The following is a 23,136-nucleotide window of genomic DNA, read 5'->3' on the forward strand; positions in this document are numbered from 1 at the left end:
AGCACGCACGGTCAGATGATGTTTTACCTGGCATGACATCAAGACCCTTTAAACGGCACACACGGTTGGACGACGTCGGGCATGGCATGTCCACGTAGATCTAGGATAGCACCAATGGTCGGACGACGTCAAGCTTGTTAATTCATCATAGTCCTTGGAAAGCACACACGGTAGAACAAAATCAGGCATGTCATATGATCATAGCCATTAGATAGCACACATGAACGGACGATGTCGGGAGTGGCATGCCATCATCACCCTTGGATAACATACACGATCGAATGACGTTGGGCATGGCATGGCATCATTTCCTTTGGACTACATACACGGTCTGAAGATGTCGACTTGGCATGCCCGCATTGCCCTTAAACACCACACACGATCAGATGACGTCGAGCATGGCATGCCTGCGTAGCCCTTAGACAACACACACAATCGAACGATGTCGGGCGTGACTTGTCATCAAAGTCTTTGGTCAGCACACAAGGTCAGATGACGTTGTGCGTGGCATGCCATCATGGACCTTGGACAGGATACACGCTCGAATGACATCACGAATAGCATGCCACGTAGCTTTGCACAACACACACGATCAACTGACGTCGTGCGTTGCATGCCATTATCCCCCATGTCAAAAAACGTCAAGCGTGGCATGCTCGCGTAGCCCTTGGATTACACACACGGTTGGACGACATCTGGTGTGGAATTATATCAAAGACCTTGGACAACACATGCGATCAGATGACGTCATGCGTGACATGTCATCATAGGCATTACATAGTTACACAGCCGGACGACGTCGGGCGTTGCATGCCCTCATCGCCCTTGGACTGCACACACGAACGCACTATGTCGGGCATGGCATGCGATCATCGCCCTTAGAGAACAGATACGGTCGGACAATATCAGGCATTGCATGCCATCATTTGCCTTGGACAGCTCACTCGGTCGAATGACGTCGGGCATGGCGTGATATCATAGCCCTTCAACAATACACACGTTTGGACGACGTCGAGCGTGGAAGATCAACATAGACCTTGGACAGCACACACAGTCAGACAATATCGGGCTTAGCATGCCATCATCGCCCTTGGACTACATAGACACACAGACGTCATTCAGCGTGGCATGAAATCATAACCCTAGGACAACATACACGGTCGAACGACGTCTGGCGTGGCTTGCAATCATCGCCCTTGGACAACACACATGGTCGGACAACGTCGTGCGTGGCATGACATGATAGACCTTAGACCACATACAAGGTCCGACGACGTCAGGTGTGGCATGCCATCATGGCCCTTAGAAAGAACACACGGTAAAATGACTTCGGGCGTGGCATGCCCACGTAGTCGTTGGACATTACACAGAGATGGACGACGTCAGGCGTGGCATGCCATCATGGACCTTGGACAGAACACACAGTCGGATGATATCAGGTGTTGTAATCATGCATAGCCATTGTACAATACACTCTTTCAGAGAACGTTAAGCGTGGCATGCCATCATAGCCCTTTGACAGCACACACGATAAGATGATGTCGGGCGTGGCATTCTCATCATAGCCATTGAACAACACACTATGTCGGATGATGTCAGTCGTGGCATGCCATCATCGTTCTTGTACTGCACACACGAATAAATGATGATGGGCGTGGCATTCCGTCATCGCGCGTGAATAGTACACAGGGTCGAAAACCGTTAACCGTGGCATGCCATCATCGTTCTTGTACTGCACACACGAATAAATGATGATGGGCGTGGCATTCCGTCATCGCGCGTGAATAGTACACAGGGTCGAAAACCGTTAACCGTGGCATGCCATCATCGTTCTTGTACTGCACACACGAATAAATGATGATGGGCGTGGCATTCCGTCATCGCGCGTGAATAGTACACAGGGTCGAAAACCGTTAACCGTGGCATGCCATCATCGTTCTTGTACTGCACACACGAATAAATGATGATGGGCGTGGCATTCCGTCATCGCGCGTGAATAGTACACAGGGTCGAAAACCGTTAACCGTGGCATGCCATCATCGTTCTTGTACTGCACACACGAATAAATGATGATGGGCGTGGCATTCCGTCATCGCGCGTGAATAGTACACAGGGTCGAAAACCGTTAACCGTGGCATGCCATCATCGTTCTTGTACTGCACACACGAATAAATGATGATGGGCGTGGCATTCCGTCATCGCGCGTGAATAGTACACAGGGTCGAAAACCGTTAACCGTGGCATGCCATCATCGTTCTTGTACTGCACACACGAATAAATGATGATGGGCGTGGCATTCCGTCATCGCGCGTGAATAGTACACAGGGTCGAAAACCGTTAACCGTGGCATGCCATCATCGTTCTTGTACTGCACACACGAATAAATGATGATGGGCGTGGCATTCCGTCATCGCGCGTGAATAGTACACAGGGTCGAAAACCGTTAACCGTGGCATGCCATCATCGTTCTTGTACTGCACACACGAATAAATGATGATGGGCGTGGCATTCCGTCATCGCGCGTGAATAGTACACAGGGTCGAAAACCGTTAACCGTGGCATGCCATCATCGTTCTTGTACTGCACACACGAATAAATGATGATGGGCGTGGCATTCCGTCATCGCGCGTGAATAGTACACAGGGTCGAAAACCGTTAACCGTGGCATGCCATCATCGTTCTTGTACTGCACACACGAATAAATGATGATGGGCGTGGCATTCCGTCATCGCGCGTGAATAGTACACAGGGTCGAAAACCGTTAACCGTGGCATGCCATCATCGTTCTTGTACTGCACACACGAATAAATGATGATGGGCGTGGCATTCCGTCATCGCGCGTGAATAGTACACAGGGTCGAAAACCGTTAACCGTGGCATGCCATCATCGTTCTTGTACTGCACACACGAATAAATGATGATGGGCGTGGCATTCCGTCATCGCGCGTGAATAGTACACAGGGTCGAAAACCGTTAACCGTGGCATGCCATCATCGTTCTTGTACTGCACACACGAATAAATGATGATGGGCGTGGCATTCCGTCATCGCGCGTGAATAGTACACAGGGTCGAAAACCGTTAACCGTGGCATGCCATCATCGTTCTTGTACTGCACACACGAATAAATGATGATGGGCGTGGCATTCCGTCATCGCGCGTGAATAGTACACAGGGTCGAAAACCGTTAACCGTGGCATGCCATCATCGTTCTTGTACTGCACACACGAATAAATGATGATGGGCGTGGCATTCCGTCATCGCGCGTGAATAGTACACAGGGTCGAAAACCGTTAACCGTGGCATGCCATCATCGTTCTTGTACTGCACACACGAATAAATGATGATGGGCGTGGCATTCCGTCATCGCGCGTGAATAGTACACAGGGTCGAAAACCGTTAACCGTGGCATGCCATCATAGCCCTTTGACAGCACACACGATAAGATGATGTCGGGCGTGGCATTCTCATCATAGCCATTGAACAACACACTATGTCGGATGATGTCAGTCGTGGCATGCCATCATCGTTCTTGTACTGCACACACGAATAAATGATGATGGGCGTGGCATTCCATCATCGCGCGTGAATAGTACACAGGGTCGAAAACCGTTAACCGTGGCATGCCATCATCTCCCTTGGACAGCACACACGGTAGAATGAAGTTAAGCATATCATGCCCGCGTAGCCCTTATCCAGTACAGACGGTTGGACAACGTCGTGCGTGGAATGCCATCATAGCCCTTGGACAACACTCACGGTTTAACGACGTTGGGCCTGGAATGTCATCATAGCCCTTGGACATCACACACGGTCGGTCGACCTAGGACATAGCATGCCATCATCGCCCTTGGACTGCACATAAAAACAGACGATGTCGGGCGTGGCATGCATCATGGCCCTTGGAAAACACACACGGTGGGACGAAGTCGGGTATGACATGCCATCATCGCCCTTGGACTGCGAACACGGATGGACGATTTCAGGCGTGGCATGCAATAATTGTCCTTGCACTGCACGCATGGTCAGAAGACGTTGGGTGTGGCATGCTTGAGTAGCCCTTGGACAACATACACGGTCGGACGATGTGGGGCGTGGATTACATCATACCCCTTGGAGAACATACACGGTCGAACGAAGACGGGTATGACATTCCATCATCGCGTTTGGACTGCACACACGGACGGACGATGTCAGGCGTGGCATGACATAATGGTCCTTGGACTGCACACATGGTCAGACGACGTCGGGCGTGGCATGCCATCATCTCTCTTGGACAGTACACACAATTTGATGACATCGGGCGTGGCATGCCATCATAGCCCTTGGAGAGCAGACACGATCAGACGACGTCGGGAGTGGCCTGCCATCATAAACCTTGGACAGCACACACGATCAAACGATGTTGGGAGTGGCATGCCTGCATAGCCCTTGAACAGCACACACAGTCGAACGACGTCGGGCGTGGCATGCCGTCATTTCCCTTTTATCGCACACACGAACAAACAAAATTAGGTGTGGCATGCCATTATCGCCCTTGGACAGCACACAGGTCAAATGAAGTCGGGCGTTACATGCCATAAAAATCCTTGGACAACACAAACGTTCGGATACATCTAGCGTGGCATGCCATCATGGCCCTTGGATAGGACAAATAGTCGGACAACGTCGGGTGTTGCATGCCATTCTAGCCCTTAGATTGCACACACAGACGGACGATGTTGGGCGTGGTATGCCATCATGGCGCTTGGAAAGCATACACGGTTGGATGACGTTAGGCGTGGCATGCCATCATATCCTTTGGACAACACACAGGTTGGACGACGTTAGGCGTGGCATGTCATCATAGCCCTTGAACAACACACACGGCCGATCGACGTCGGGCGTGGCAGCTATCATTGCCCTTGAACTACACATAGAGACGGATAACGTCAGGTGTGGCATGCCATCATCACCTTTGGAAGGCACACAGGGTCGGACAACGTCGGGCTTTGCATGCCATCGTCACACTTGTACTGCACATAAGAATCAACGATGACGGGCATGGCTTTCCATCATTGCCTATGGATAGTACACATGGTCGTACAATGTCGGGCGTGGCATGACATCATCGCCCTTGGACAGCACACATGGTCGAATGAAGTCGGGCATGGCATGCCCGCGTAACCCTTCGACAACACACACGATCAGACGACGTCGTCTGTGGCATGCCATCATAGCCCTTAGACAACACTCAAGCTTGAACGACGTCGGGCATGGCATGTCATTATAGCCCTCGGACGTGGCATGCCATCATCGCCCTTGGACTGCACACGTAGATGGATGATGTCGGGTGTGGCATACCATCATCGCCTTTGGGAAGCACACACAGTAGGACGACGTCGGACGTGGCATGCCATCATGTCCCTTGGACATCACACATGGTTAGACGACGTCGGGTGTGGCATACCATTATCGCCCTTTGACTGCACACGCGGTCGGGCAACGTCGGGTATGGCATGCCTGAGTAGCCCTTGGACAACATACACGGTCGGAGGATGTCATGCGTGTCTTACATCATAGCCCTTGGACAGCACACACGGTCGAACGACGTCGGGCAAATCCTGTCATCATATCACTTGGACAACACATACGTTCGGACTAAATAGGGTATGACTTGCCATCATCGCCCTTGGACTGCACACACGGACGGGTGATGTCAGGCGTGGTATGCCATAAAAGTCCTTGGACTGTACACATGGTCAGACGGCGTCGGGCGTGGCATGCCATCATGGCCCTGGGACATAAGATTGGACGACATCGGGCGTGGCATGCCATCATAGCCCTTGGACAGCACACACGATCGGACGACATCGGGTGTGGCCTGCCATCATAACCCTTGGAAAGCACACACGATCAGATGATGTCGGGAGTGGCATGCCATCATTACCCTTTTGCCGCACACACGAACAGACGAAATTGACTGTGGCATTCCATTATTTTCCTTGGACAGCACACAGTTCGGATGAAGTCAGGAATTGCATGCCCGCATAGTCCTTGGAAAGCACACATGATCAGACAATAGCGGGCGTGACATGTCATCAATGTCCTTGGACAGCATAACCTGTTGGACGACATCAAGCGTTGTATGTCATCATGGACCTTTGATAGGACACACAGTCGGACAACGTCGGGTGTGGATGGCTTTCTAGCCCTTAGATTGCACACACAAACAGACAATGTTGGGCGTGGCATGCCAACATTGCCATTGGGAAGCACACACGTCTGGACGATGTCGAGCGTGATATGCCATCATGGCCTTTGGAAAGCTCACACGGTCCGATAACATCGGGCGCGTCAGGCCTTTATATCCCTTGGACAACAAAAAGGGTCGAACGACGTCGGGCTTCGGATGATATCATCGCTCTTGTACTGCACACACGAATGAATGATGTTTGGCGTGTTATTTCATTATCGCGCGTGGATAGGACACATGGTCGGGCAACGTCGGGCCTAGCATGCCATCATCGCCCTTGGACAGCAGACACGGCCGAACGAAGTAGGCGTGGCATGCTAGCGTAGACTTTTGAGAGCACACACGAATGCACTATGTCGTACTTGGCATGCCATCATAGCCCTTGGACAGCACTCACAATTGATTGATGTTGAGCGTGTCATGTCATCATAGCCTTGGACAGCACACACGGTCGGTCGACCTCAGACGTGGCATGCCAATAGCCTTTGGAAATAACACAGAGACGGACGATGTAAGGCATGGCATGCCATCATCTCCATTTGAAAGCACACACAGTTGGACGACGTCGGGCATGGCATGCCATCATGGCCCTTGGACATCACACACGTAAGACGATGTTGGGTGTGGAATTCCATTATCGCCCTTGGACTGCAAACACGGTGTGACGATGTTAGGCGTGGCATGCCATCAGAGTACTTAATTGCACATACGATCGGATGACGTCGGGCGTGGTATTCCATCATGGCACTTGGACAGTAAACAGGATCAAACGATGTCGGGCATGGCATGTCATCATATCCCGTGGACAACACACAGTCAGACGATGGCGGGCGTGGCATGCCCTCATAGCCCATGGAAAGCACACACGATTGAACGACGTCAGGCGTGGCATGCCTGCGTAGACCTTGCATAGCACACACAGTCGTACGACGTCGGGCGTGGCATGCCATAATCGCTCTTTCAATGCACTAATGAACGGAAAAAGTTGGGCGTGGTATGCCATAATCGCCCTTGGACAGCACAAAGGTCGGATGAAGTCGGGCGTTGCATGTCTGCGTAACCCTTGGAAAGAACACACTGTCAGCCGATAGAGAGAGTGACATGCCATCAATGTCCTTGGACAACACATATGGTCGGTCGACATTGGGCGTGGCATGCATTCATGACCCTTGGACAGGATACACAATCGTACAACGTCGAGTGTGGCATGCCTTTCTAGCTCTTAGACTCACACACAGATGGACCATGTTGGGAATGGCATGCCATCATCGCCATTGGAAGCACATACGGTCGGACGACGTCGGGTGTTGTATGCCATCATGGCCCTTGGAAAGCACACACGGTAGGATGATGTCAGGCGTGGCATGCCATCATAGCCTTTGACAACACATACGGTTGGACGACGTTAGGAGTGGCATGTTATCATAGCCCTTGAACAACACACATGGCCTCTCGACGTCGGGCGTGGCATGCTATCATTTCCCTTGGATATCACAGAGAGACGGACGACGTCATGCGTGGCATGCCATCATGGACCTTGGACAACACACACAATCGGACGATATCAGGTGTGTGTAATCACGCATAGCTATTGTAAAACACACACTTTCGGACGACGTCAAGCGTGGCATGCCATCATAGACCTGGTACAGCACACACGGTAAGTTGATGTCGAGCGTGGCATTTCTCATCATAGCCATTGCACAACACACAATGTCGGATGACGTCAGTTGTGGCATGCCATCATCGCTCTTGTACTGCACACACGATGAATGATGACGGGCGTGGCATTCCATGATCGCGAGTGAACGATACACATTGTCGAACAACGTTAACCATGGCATGCCATCAACAACCTTGGACAGCGCACACCGTAGAACAAAGTGAGGCGTAACATGCCCGCATAGCCCTTCTCCAGTACAGACGGTCGGACAACGTCGTGCATGGCATGCCATCATAGACCTTAGACAAAACTCACGGTTGAACGACATTGGGCGTGGCAGTCATCATAGCCCTTGGACAACACACACGGTCGGTCGACCTCGGACATAGCATGCCATCATCGCCCTAGGACTGCACATACAAATGGACAATGTCGAGCATGGAATGCCATCATGGCCCTTGGACATTAAACACGGTCTGACGACATCGGGTGTGGCATTCAATTATCTCCCTTGGACTACACACGGTCAAGCAATATAGGACATGGAATGCCTCAGTAGCCCTTGGACAGCACACACGGTTGGATGACATCTTGCGTGGCTTACATCATAGACCTTGGACAACACATACGGTCGGATGAAGTGTGGTATCGCATGACATCATCGCCCTTGGGCTGAATACATGGACGGATGATGTCAGGCGTGGCATGCCATCATGGTCCTTGGACTGCACACATGGTCGAACGACGTCGAGCTTGACATGCCATCATGGCCCTTGGACAGTACATAGGATCGGACGACGTCGGGCGTGGCATGCCATCATAGCCCTTGAAAAAAACACATGATCGGACGACATTGGGCGTTTCCTGCATTCATAGACCATGGAAAGCACACACGATCGAATGACATCGGGCGTACCATTACTTCATAGCCCTTGCACAGCACACACAGTCGGACGATATCGGGAGTGGCATGCCATAATCGCCCTTTTACAGTACACACGAACGGACGAAGTCGAGCTGCTTAGCCCATGGATAGCAAACATGGTGGGATGACGATGAGGGTGACATGCCATCAATGTCCTTGGACAACAAACATGGTCGGACGACATCGGGTGTGGTATGCCATCATGGACCTTGGACAGGACACAAAATCGGATAACGTCGGGTGTGGCATGCCTTTCTAGACCTTAGACTGCACATACAAACAGACGATATTGGGCGTGGCAAGCCATAATTCCCATTGGAAAGTACACACGGTCGGACGACATCAAGCGTGGAATGCCATCATATCCTTTTGGCAACACACACGGTTAGACGACGTTAGGCATGGCATGTGATCATAGCATTTGAACAACATACACGGTCGATCAATGTCGGGCGTGGAACGCTATCATTGCCCTTGGACTACATACATAGACGGATGACGTCAGACGTGGCATGCCATCATCACCTTTGGTAAGCACACAGGGTCGGACGACGTCGGGCATGGCATGCCATCATCCCTATTGTACTGCACATACGAATCAACGATGTCGCGTGTGGCTTTCAGTCATCGCCCGTGGACAGTACACATGGTCGTACAACGTTAGGTGTGGCATGCCATCATCGCCCTTTGGAAGCACACACGATTGAATAAAGTTGAGCATGGCCTGCCCACGAAGCCCTTCGACTACACATACCATGGGACGACGTCGTGTGTGGCATGTCATCATAGACCTTAACAGCAATAACATTTGAAAGACTTTGGGCGTGGTATGTCATTATATCGCTTGGACAGTACACACGGTTGGTCGACCTTGGACGTGGCATGCCATAAGCCCTTAGACTACACACATAGACGAATCATGTCGGGCGTGGCATGAATCATCGCCCTTGGAAAGCACACACACTCGGACGACGTCGGATGTTGCATGCCATCATGGCCCTTGGACATCACACACGGTCGGGGAATGTGTTGTGTGGAATGCCTGAGTATTCCTTAAACAACATACACGGTCGGACGATGTCGGGCTTGGATTACATAATTGCCCTTGGACAGCTCACATGATCGAACGACGTCGGGCATGGCCTGTTATCATATCCCTTTGACAACACACACAGTAGGACGAAGTCGGATATGACATGCTATCATCGCCCTTGGACTGCGAACACAGACAGACGATGTCAGGCGTGGAATGCCATAATTTTCCTTGCACTGCACACATGGTCAGACGACGTCGAGCGTGGCATGCCATCATGTCCCTTCGACAGTACATAGGATCGGACGACATCGGGTGTGGAATGCCATCATAGCCCTTGGACAGCACACACGATCGGACGACGTCGGGTGTGGCCTGCCATCATAACCCTTGGACAGCACACACTAGCGGACGACGTCGGGAGTGGCATGCCTGCATAGGCCTTGCATAGCACACAAAGTTGGACGACGTCGGGCGTGTCATGCCATCATTGCCCTTTTACTGCACACACGAACAAATGAAATTAGGCGTGGACTGCCATTATCGCCCTTGGACAGCACACAGGTAGTCCATGGAGAGCACACAAGGATGGACGACGGCGGGTGTGACATGCCATCAAATTCCATGGACAGCACAAACGGTCGGACGACATCGGGGTTGGCATGCCATTATGGACCTTGGATAGGTCACACAGTCGGAGAACGTCGGGTGTGGCATGCCTTTCTAGCCCTTAGATTGCACACACAGACGTACGATGTTGGGAGTGGCATGCTGTCATTGCCATTGGGAAACACACACGGTTGGGCGACGTCGGGAGTGGTATGCAATCATGGCTCTTGGAAAGCACACACGGTCAGATAGCATCGGGCAAGGTATGCCATCATAGCCTTTGGACAACACACAAGGTTGGACGACGTTAGGCGTAGCATGTCATCATCGCCCTTGAACAACACATACGGTCGATCGACGTCGGGTGTAGCATGCTACCATTGCCCTTGGACTACACATAGAGACAGATGACGTCAGGTGTGGCATACCATCATCACCTTTGGAAGGCACACAGGGTCAGACGAAGTCGGGCTTTGCATTCCGTCATCGCTCTTGTACTACACATAAGATTCAACGATGTCGGGCGTGGCTTTCCATCATTACCCGTGGACAGTACACATGGTCGTACAACGTCGGGCGTGGCATGCCATCATCGCCCATGGACAGCACACACGGTCGAACAAAGTCGGGCGTGGCATGCCCGCGTAGCCCTTCGACAGCACAAATGATCAGACGACATCGTGTCTGGCATGCCATCATAGCCCTTACACAGCACTAATGGTTGAACGACGTTGGGCATGGAATGTCATTATAGCCCTTAGACAGCACACACGGTCGATCGACCTTGGATGTGGCACGCCATCATCGCCCTTGGACTACACACATAGACGGATGAATTCGGGCGTGGCATGCCATCATCGCCTATGGAAAGCAGACACAGTCGGACGATGTCGGGCTTGGCATGCCATCCTCCCTCTTGTACTACACATACGAATCAACGATGTCAGGCGTGTCTTTCCATCATCGCCCGTCGATAGTACACATGGTCGTACAACATCGGGCGTGGCAAGCCATCATCAACCTTTGAAAGCACACACAATCGATTGAAGTCGAGCATGGCACGCCCACATAGCCCTTCGACTGCACACACGATCGGACGACGTCGTATGTGGCATGCCATCATAGACCTTATACAACACTAACTGTTTAACGACGCTGGGTGTGGCATGTCATTATATCCCTTGGATGTGGCATTCCATTAGCCCTTTGACTGCACACATACATGGATCATGTCGGGCGTGGCATGCCATCATCGTGTTTGGAAAGCACACACAGTTTGACGACGTCGGACGTGGCATGCATCATGGCCCTTGGACATCACACACGGTTAGACAATGTCGGGTGTGGCATGTCATTATCGCCTTTGGACTGCACACACGGTCAGGAAACGTCTGGTGTGTCATGCTTTAGTATTCCTTGGACAACATACACGGTTGGACGATGTCGAGCGTGGATTACATCGTACCCCTTGGACAGTACACACGGTTGGACGACATCGGGCATGGCCTGTCATCATATCCCTTGGACAACACACATAGTCGATGAAGTCGGGTATGACATGCCATCATCGCCCTTGGACTGCACACACGGACGAACGATCCGTAATGGTCCTTGGACTTCACAGATGTTCAGACGACGTCGGGAGTGGCATGCCATCATATCCCTTGAATAGCACACACGATCGAATGACGTCGGGTGTGGAATGCCATCATAACCCTTGGACAGAAGTCACGATCAGACGATTTCGGGAGTGCCATGCCTGCATAGCCCTTGCACAACACACACAGACAAACGACGTCGGGCGTGGCATGCCATCATTTCACTTTTACCGCACATACGAACAAACAAAATTAGGAATGGCATGCCATTATCGCCCTAAGACATCACACAGTTCGGATGATGTCGGGCGTTGCATGCCCCCGTAGTCCTTGGAATACACACACGGACGGACGATGGCGGGCATGACATGCCATAAAAGTCCTTGGACAGCACAAACGGTCGGACATATCGGGCGTGGCATGCCATCATGGCCCATTGATAGGACACATAGTCAGACAACGTCGGGTGTGGCATGCCATTCGAGTCCTTAGATTGCACACAAAGACGGATGATGTTGGGCATGGTATGCTATCATGGCCCTTGGAAAGCATACACGGTAGGATGACGTCGGGCGTGGCATGTCATCATAGCCTTTGGACAACACACAGGGTTGGACGACGATAGGCGTGCCATGTCATCATAGCCCTTGAACAACACACACGGTCGATCGCCGTCGGGCGTGGCATGCTTTCGTTGCCCTTGAACTACACATAGAGATGGATGACGTCAGCTTTGGCATGCCATCATCACCATTGGAACGCACACAGGGTCAAACGATGTCGGGCTTTGCATGCCATCATCAATCTTGTACTGCACATAAGAATCAACGATGTCGGGCGTGGCATTCCATCATCGCCCGTGGATAGTACACATGGTCGTACAACGTCAGGCGTGGCAAGCCATTATCACCCTAGGATAGTACACACGGTAAAATGAAGTCGGGCATGGCATGCCCGCGTAGCCCTTCGACAGCACACACGATTAGACGACGTCGTGTGTGGTATTCCATCATAGCCCTTAGACAACACTCACGATTGAATGACGTTTGGCGTGGAAAGTAATCATCGCCCTTGGACTGCACACATAGAGGGATGATGTCGGGCGTGGCATAACATCATCGCTTTTGGAAAGCACACAGTAGGACGACGTCGTACATGGCATGCCATCATGGCCCTTGGACATCACACATGGTTAGACGACGTCGGGTGGGGCATACTATTATCACCCTTGGACTTCACACACGGTCGGGCAACGGTGGGTGTGGCATGCATGAGTAGCCCTTGGACAACCTAAACGATCGGAGGATGTCAGGCGTGGCTTACATCATAGCACTTGGCAGCACACACGGTCGAACGACGTCGGGCATGGCCTGTCATCATATCCCTTGGACAACACAGACGGTCGGAAGAAGTCGGGCATGACTTGCCATCATCGCCTTTGGACTACACACAAGGAAGGATGAAGTCAGGCGTGGCATGACATAATGGTCCTTGGACTGCACACACGGTCAGGAAATGTCTGGTGTTTCATGCTTTAGTATTCCTTGGACAACATACACGATCGGACGATGTCGAGCGTGGATTACATCATACCTCTTGGACAGTACACACGGTTGGACGACATCGGGCATGGCCTGTCATCATATCCCTTGGACAACACACCCAGTCGACGAAGTCGTGTATGACACGCCATCATCGCCCTTGGACTGCACACACGGACGGACGATGTCATGCGTGGCATGCCATAATGGTCCTTGGACTTCACACATGGTCAGACGACGTCGGGAGTGGCATGCCATCATATCCCTTGAATAGCACACACGATCGAATGACGTCGGGTGTGGCCTGCCATCATAACCCTTGGACAAAAGTCACGATCAGACGATTTCAGGTGTGCCATGCCTGCATAGCCCTTGCACAACACACACAGACAAACGACGTCGTACATGGCATGCCATCATGGCCCTTGGACATCACACATGGTTAGACGACGTCGGGTGGGGCATACTATTATCACCCTTGGACTTCACACACGGTCGGGCAACGGTGGGTGTGGCATGCATGAGTAGCCCTTGGACTACCTAAACGATCGGAGGATGTCAGGCATGGCTTACATCATAGCACTTGGACAACACACACGGTCGAACGACGTCGGGCATGGCCTGTCATCATATCCCTTGGACAACACAGACGGTCGGAAGAAGTCGGGCATGACTTGCCATCATCGCCCTTGGACTACACACAAGGAAGGACGAAGTCAGGCGTGGCATGACATAATGGTCCTTGGACTGCACACATGGTAAGACGACGTTGGGCGTGGGATGCCATCATGGCCTTGGGACAGTACACAAGATCGGACAACATCGGGCGTGGCATGCCATCATAGCCCTTGGACAGCACACGCGATCGGACGACATTGGGCGTGGCATGCCATGAGAGTACTTAACTGCACACACTATAGGTCGACATTGGGCGTGGCATGCCATCATGGGCCTTGGAAAGGATACACAATCGGATAACGTTGGGTGTGGCATGCCTTTCTAACTCTTAGACTCACACACTGATGGACCATGTTGGGAATGGCATGCCATCATCGCCATTGGAAAGCACATACGTTCGGACGACGTCGGGCGTTCTATGCCATCATAGCCCTTGGAAAGCACACACGGTAGGATGATGTCCAGCGTGGCATGCCATCATAGCCCTTCGAGAACACATACGATTGGACGACGTTCGGAGTGGCATGTTATCATAGCCCTTAAACAATACACACGGCTTCTCGACGTCTGGCGTTGCATGCTATCATTTCCCTTGGACATCATACAGAGGCGGATGACGTCAGGCAAGGCATTCCATCATCAACTTTGGAAAGCACACAAGGTTTGATGACATCTTGCTTGGCATGCCATAATGAACCTTGGACATTACACACGATCGGACGATGTCGGACGTGGCATGACATCATAGCCCTAGGACAACACACACAATTGGACGATTTCAGGCGTGTCCTGCCATCATAGCGCTTAGATAGCACACAAGGTTGGACGACGTCGGGCGTGGCATGCCTGTGTATCCCTTAGAATGGACACATGGTTGGATAACGTTGGGCAAGGCATGCCATCATAGCCCTTGGAAAGCATACATGATCGGACGTTGTCGAGCGTGAAATGTCATCATAGCGATTGGATAGCACACACGGTCAGAAGACCTCGGGCATGGCATGCCATTATCTCCCTTTTACCGCATACACGAATGGATGAAGTTACGTGTGACATGCCATCATCGCCCTAGGATAGCAAACACGGTCGGACGAAGTCGGGCGTTGCATGCTCGCGTAGCCCTTGGACATCACACACGGTCGGAGGACATCGAGCCTGGCATGCCATCATATACCTTGGGCTGTACACATAAGCAGACGACGTCAAGCGTGGCATGTCATCATCTCCCTTGGACAGCACATACAGTCGGACGATGTCAGACGTGGCATGACATGATGGACATTGGACAGCACACACGGTCGAATGATGTCGCGCGTCGCATGCAACCATGGCCATTTGACAACACACGCGGTTGGACGTGGCATGCCATCATGGCCCTTAGATAGAAAGAACGTTCAGACGATGTTTGACGTGGCATGACATTAAGGCCCTTTAAACGGGACACATGGTCGGACGATGTCGGGCGTGGCATGTCCACGTAGATCTTAGATAGGACCAAAGGTCGGACGACGTCAAGCGTGATAATTCATCATAGCCCTTGGAAAGCACACACGGTCGAACAAAATCAGGCATGTCATATGATCATAGCCATTAGATAGCACACACGAACGGACGATTTCGGGAGTGGCATGTCATCATCACCCTTGGATAACATACACGATCGAATGACGTCGAGCGTGGCATGCCTGCATAGCCCTTAAACACCACACACAATAAGATGACGTCGAGCATGGCCTGCCTGCGTAACTCTTGGAAAACACACACAATCGAACGGTGTCGGGCGTGACTTGTCATCAAAGTCTTTGGTCAGCACACACGGTCAGACGACATCACGAATTGCATGCCATCATGGACCTTGGACAGGATACACGGTAGAACGACATCACGAATTGCATGCCGCGTAGCTTTGGACAACACACACGATCAATCGACGTCGGGTGTGGCATGCCATCATCCCCCATGTACTAAACGCAGGAACGGACGATGTGGGGCAAGGCATGCCATCATCTCCTTTGGAGTGCACACACGGTCAGACTACGTCAGGATTGGAAAGACAATAATGCTCTTGGAAAGCAGATACAGTCTGACGAAGTTAGGTGTGGCATACCCGCGTAGCCTTTCGATAGTACACACGGTCGAACTGCGTCGGGTGTGGCATGCCATCATAGCCCTTAGACAGCACACACGGTCGGACGACGTTGGGCATGGCAAGTCATCATTGCCTTTGGACAACACACACGGTTTGACAACGTCATGCGTGGCATGCCATCATCTCTCTTGGCCTGCAGAAGCAGATGGACGATATTAGGCATATCAAGCCATCATCGTGCTTGGACTGCACATACTAACGGACGACGTCGAACGTGGCATGCCATTATGGCCCTTGGACAATGCACAAGGTAAAATGACGTCAGGCATGGCATGCCATCATGGCCCTTGGACATGACACACAGTAGAAAAACGTCAAGAGTGGCATGCTCGCGTAGCCCGTGGATTACACACACTGTTGGACGACATCGGGTGTTGAATTATATCAAAGAACTTGGACAGCACACGCGATCAGATGACGTCAGGCATGACATGTCATCATATGCATTAGATAGTTACACAGTCGGACGACGTCGGGCGTTGCATGCACTCATCTCCCTTGGACTGCACACACGAACGGACTATGTCGGGCATGGCATGCCGTCAACACCCTTAGAGGACAAATACGGTCGGACAATATCAGGTATTGCATGCCATCATTTGCATTGGACAGAACACTCGGTCGAATGACGTCGGGCATGGCATGATATCATATCCCTTCAACAATACACACGTTTGGACGACGTCGGGTGTGGAAGCTAAACATAGCCCTTGGACATCACACACAGTCAGACAACGTCGGGCGTAGCATGCCATCATCGCCCTTGGACTACATACTCACAAAGACGTCATTGAGCGTGGCATGAAATCATAACCCTAGGACTACATACACGGTCGAAAGACGTCTGGCGTGGCTTGCCATCATCGCCCTTGGACAACACACATGGTCGGACGACGTCGTGCGTAGCATGACATTATAGACCTTAGACCACATACAAGGTCCGATGACGTCAGGTGTAGCATACCATCATGGCCCTTGGAAAGCACACACGGTCAAATGACTTCGGGCGTGGCATGCCCACGTAGCCGTTGGACATTACACAAAGACGGACGACGTCAGGCGTGGCATGCCATCAGGACCTTGGACTGCACGCACAATCGGATGAAATCAGGTGTGGTAATCACGCATAGCCATTGTACAACACACACATTCAGACGACGTCAAGCGTGGCATCCCATCATAGCCCTTTCAAGCACACATGATAAGATGATGTTGGGCGTGGCATTCTCATCATAGACATTGAACAACACACAATGTCGGATGATGTCAGTCGTGGCATGCCATCATCGCTCTTGTACTGCACACACGAATAAATGATGATGGGCGTGGCATTCCATCATCGCGCGTGAATGGTACACATGGTCGAAAATTGTTAACTGTGGCATTCCATCATCACCCTTGGACAGCACACACGGTAGAAAGAAGTCAGGCGTAGCATGCCCCCGTAGCCCTTCTCCAGTACAGACGGTCGGACAACCTCGTGCGTGGCATGCCATCATAGCCCTTGGACAACACTCACGGTTTAACGACGTTGGGCGTGGCATGTCATCATAGCCCTTGGACAGCACACACGGTCGGTCGACCTAAGACATAGCATGCCATCATCGCCCTTGGACTGCACATACAAACAGACGATGTCGGGCGTGGCATGCCATCATGGCCCTTGGACAACACACACGGTCAGACGAAGTCGGGTATGACATGCCATCATCGCCCTTGGACTGCGAACACGGACGGACGATGTCAGGCGTGGCATCCCATAATTGTCCTTGCACTGCACACATGGTCAGACAACGTTGGGTATGGCATGCTTGAGTAGCCCTTGGAAAACATTCACGGTCGGACGATGTCGGGCGTGGATTACATCATTCCCCTTGGACAGCACACACGGTCGGACAACATCGGGCATGGCCTGTCATCATATCCCTTGGACAACAAACACGGTCGGATGAAGTCGGGTATGACATGCCATCATTGCCCTTGGACTGCACACACGGACGGACAATGTCAGGCGTGGCATGCCATAATGGTCCTTCGACTGCACACATGGTCAGATGACGTCGGGCGTGGCATGCCATCGTCTCCCTTGGACAGTACATACAATTCGACAACATCGGGCGTGGGATGCCGTCATAGCCCTTTGATAGCACACACAATCGGACGACGTCGGGTGTGGCCTGCCATCATAAACCTTGGACAGCACACACGATCAAACGATGTCGGGAGTGGCATGCCTGCATAGCCCTTGCACTGCACACATAGTCGAACGACGTCGGGCGTGGCATGCCATCATTTCCCTTTTATCGCACACACGAACAAACAAAATTAGGCGTGGCATGCCATTATCGCCCTTGGACAGCACACAGGTCAGATGAAGTCGGGCGTTGCATGCCCGCGTAGTCCTTGGAATGCACACACGGACGAACGACGGCGGGCGTGACATGCCATAGAAGTCCTTGGGCAACACAAACATTCGGACGACATCTAGTGTGGCATGCCATCATGGCCCTTGGATAAGACACATAGTCGGACAACGTCGGGTGTGGCATGCCGTTCTAGACCTTAGATTGCACACAAAGACGGACGATGTTGGACGTGGTATGCCATCATGGCCCTTGGAAAGCTTACACGGTCGGATGACGTCGGGCGTGGCATGTCATCATAGCCCTTGAACAACACACACGGTCGATCGACGTCGGGCGTGGAATGCTATCATTGCCCTTGAACTACACATAGAGGCGGATGACGTCAGGTGTGGCATGCCATCATCAACTTTGGAAGGCACACAAGATCGGACGACGTCGGGCTTTGCATTCCATCATCACACTTGTACTGCACATAAGAATCAATGATGTCGGGTATGGCTTTCCATCATTGCTTGTGGATAGTACACATATTAGTACAACGTCGGGTGTGGCATGCCATCATCTCCGTTGGACAGCACACACGGTCGAATGAAGACGGGCATGGCATGCCCGCGTAGCCCTTGGACAACACACACGATCAGGCGACGTCGTTTGTGGCATGCCATCATAGCCCTTAGACAACATTCACGTATGAACGACGTTGGGCGTGGCATGTCATTATTGCCCTTGGACGTGGCATGCAATCATCGCCCTTGGACTGCACAAGTAGATGGATGATGTCGGGCGTGGTATACAATCATCGCCTTTGGAAAGCACACACAGTAGGACGACGTCGGACGTGGCATGCCATCATGTCCCTTAGACATCACACACGGTTAGACGACGTCGGGTGTGGCATACTATTATCACCCTTGGAATTCACACACGGTCTGGCAACATCGGGTGTGGCATTCATGAGTATCCCTTGGACAACCTATACGATAGGAGGATGTCAGGCGTGGCATACATCATAGCACTTGGACAGCACACGCGGTCGAATGACGTCGGGCATGGCTTGTCATCATATCCCTTGAACAACACACACGGTCGGAAGAAGTCGGGCATGACTTGCCATCATCGCCCTTGAACTACACATATGGACGGATGATGTAAGGCTTGGCATGACATAATGGTCCTTGGATTGCACACATGGTCAGACGACGTCGAGTATGGAATACTATCATGGCCCTAAGATAGTACACAAGATCGGATGACATCGAGCGTGGCACGCCATCATAGCACTTGGACAGCACACACGATCGGACGACATTGGGCGTGGCTTGCCATCAGAGTACTTAACTGCACACACGGTCGGTCGACATTGGGCGTGGCATGCGATCATGTGCCTTGGACAGGATACACAATCGGATAATGTCGGACGTGGCTTGCCTTTCTAGCTCTTAGACTCACACACAGATGGACCATGTTGGGAATGGCATGCCATCATCGCCATTGGAAAGCACATACGGTCAGACGACGTCGGGTGTTGGATGCCATCATAGACCTTGGAAAGCACACACGGTAGGATAATGTCGGGCGTGGCATTCCATCATAGCCCTTCGACAACACATACGATTGGATGATGTTAAGAGTGGCATGTTATCATAGCCCTTGAACAACACACACGACTTCTCGACGTCGGGCGTTGCATGCTACATTTCCCTTGGACATCACACAGAGACGGATGACGTCAGGCAAGGCATTCCATCATCACCTTTAAAAGGCACACATGGTTTGATGACATCTTGCTTGGCATGCCATCATGAACCTTGGACAGTACACACGATCGGACGATGTCGGGCGTGGCATGCCTTCATAGCCCTAGGACAACACACACAATTGGATTATGTTGGGCGTGTCCTGCCATCATAGCGCTTAGACAACACACAAGGTTAGACGACGTCGGGCATGGCATGCCCGTGTATCCCTTAGAATGCACACATGGTTGGATGACATTGGGCAAGGCATGACATCATAGACCTTGGAAAGCACACATGATCGGACGTTTTCAAGCGTGAAAAGTCATCATAGCGATTGGACAGCACACACGGTCACAAAACCTCGGGCATGTCATGCCATTATCGCCCTTTTACCGCATACACGAATGGATGAAGTTACGTGTAACATGCCATTATCGCCCTTGGACAGCACACACGGTCGGACAAAGTCGGGCGTTGCATGCTCGCGTAGCCCTTGGACAGCACACACGATCGGACGGCGTCGAGCCTGACATGCCATCATAGACCTTGGGTTGTACACACAAGCGGACGACGTCAATTGTGGCATGTCATCATCTCCATTGGACAGTACATATAGTCGGACGATGTTAGACGTGGCATGACATAATGGACCTTAGACAGCACACACGGTCGAATGATGTCGCGCGTCGCATGCAACCATGGCCATTGGACAACACACACGGTTGGACGTGGCATGCCACCATGGCCCTTAGAGAGAACGCACGGTCAGACGATGTTTGACGTGGCATGACATTAAGGCCCTTTAAACGGGACACACGATCGGACGACGTCGGGCGTGGCATTTCCACGTAGATCAAGGATAGCACCAATGGTCGGACGACGTCAAGCATGATAATTCATCATAGCCCTTGGAAAGCACACACGATCGAACAAAGTCAGGCATGTAATATGATCATAGCCATTAGATAGAAACACGAACGGACGATGTCGGGAGTGGCATGCCATCATCACCCTTGGATAACATACACGATCGAATGAAGTCGGGCATGGCATGGCATCATTTCCTTTGGACTGCATACACGGTATAAAGATGTCGATGTGGCATGCCCGCATATCCATTAAACACAACACACGATCAGATGACGTCGAGCATGGCATGCCTACGTAGCCCTTGGACAACACACACAATCGAACAATGTCAGGCGTGACTTGTCATCAAAGTCATTGGTCAGCAGACACTGTCAGATGACGTCGGGCGTGGCATGCCATCATAGACCTCGGACAGGATACACGGTCGAACGACATCACGAATTGCATGCCGCGTAGCTTTGGACAACACACACGATCAATCGACGTCAGGCGTGGAATGCCATCATCCCCCATGTACTAAACACAGGAACGGATGACGTGGGGAAAGGCATGCTATCATCTCCCTTGGACTGCACACACAGTCAGACTATGTCAGGATTTGAAAGCCATCAATGCCCTTGGACAACACATACAGCCTGACGAAGTAAGGTGTGGCCTGACCGCGTAGCCTTTCGACAGTACACACGATCGGACTACGTCGGATGTGGCATGCCATCATAGCCCTTAGACAGCACACACGGTCAGAAAACGTTGGGCATGGGAAGTCATCATTGCCTTTGGACAACACACACGGTTGGACAACGTCATGCGTGGCATGCCATCATCGCTCTTGGACTGCAAAAGTGGATGGACGATGTTAGGAATGGCAAGCCATCATCGTGCTTGTACTGCACATACTGACGAACGACGTCGAACGTGGCATGCCATCATTGCCCTTGGACAGTGCACAAGGTAAAATGATTTCAGGCATGCATGCCATCATGGCCCTTGGACATGACACACAATCAAAAAACGTCAAGCTTGGCATGCTCGCGTAGCCCTTGGATTTCACACACGGTTGGACGACATCGGGTGTGGAATTATATCAAAGACTTTTGACAACACACGCGATCAGATGACGTCAGGCATGACATGTCATCATAGGCATTAGATAGTTACACAGCCGGACGACGTCGGGCGTTGCATGCCCTCAACAGACTATGTCGGGCATGGCATGCGATCATCGCCCTTAGAAAACAGATACGGTCGGACAATATCAGGCATTGCATGCCATCATTTGCCTTGGAAAACTCACTCGGTCGAATGACGTCGGGCATGGCATGCTATCATAGACCTTCAACAATACACACGTTTGGACGACGTCGGGCGTGGAAGGTCAACATAGCCCTTGGACAGCACACATAGTCAGACAATGTCGGGCATATCATGCCATCATCGCCCTTGGACTACATACACACAAATACGTCATTGAGCGTGGCATGAAATCATAACCCTAGGACTACATACACGGTCGAACGATGTCTGGCGTGGCTTGCCATCATCGCCCTTGGACAACACATATGGTCGGATAACGTCGTGCGTGGCATGACATTATAAACCTTAGACCACATACAAGGTCCGACGACGTCAGGTGTGGCATGCCATCATGGCCCTTAGAAAGCACACACGGTCAAATGACTTTGGGCGTGGCATGCCCACGTAGCCGTTGGACATTACACAGAGACGGACGACG

The sequence above is a fragment of the Solanum pennellii genome, chromosome 2 (genome assembly GCF_001406875.1).
Source record: "Solanum pennellii chromosome 2, SPENNV200".
NCBI classification, from domain to species: domain Eukaryota; kingdom Viridiplantae; phylum Streptophyta; class Magnoliopsida; order Solanales; family Solanaceae; genus Solanum; species Solanum pennellii.